We start from the raw sequence: 570 nt of genomic DNA, 5'->3' as shown, positions 1-570 counted from the left end.
ATCCAAAAGGACATATGCATTTATATGTTTATTGTAGCATTATTTACAACAGCCAAGATATGGAAACAACCGGAAGTGGGACATGTATACAATGGAATATTACTCAACTGTAAAAAAGAATGAAATCTTGTCATCTGCAGCAACATGGGTGAAGCTAGAGGGTATTATGCTAAATGAAATGTCAGACAGAGAAAGACAAATGCCATATAATTTCACTTATATGTAGAATCTAAAAAATAAAGTAAATGAACAAACAATGCAGAAACAAACTAATAGATACAGAGAACATTTTGATGGTTGCCAGATGGGAAGGGGAATTAAGGAGTGCGTGAAAAAGGAGGAGAGATTAAGATGTACAAATTGGTAGTTACATAATAGTCATGGGGATGTAACGTAGAGCATAGGGAATATAGTCAATAATATTGTAATAACTATGTATGGTGTCAGAGGGGTACTAGATTTTTTAGGATGATCACTCTGTAAGCTATATAAATTTCTAATCACTGTTGTACCTTAAACTAATATACTGCTGTATATCAACCATAATTGAAATATAAAAAATAAAAAATA

This window comes from Pteropus vampyrus, unplaced genomic scaffold (assembly GCF_000151845.1).
Source record: "Pteropus vampyrus isolate Shadow unplaced genomic scaffold, Pvam_2.0 Scaffold362, whole genome shotgun sequence".
In the NCBI taxonomy this organism is placed as follows: domain Eukaryota; kingdom Metazoa; phylum Chordata; class Mammalia; order Chiroptera; family Pteropodidae; genus Pteropus; species Pteropus vampyrus.
This window is presented reverse-complemented; position numbering follows the sequence as displayed.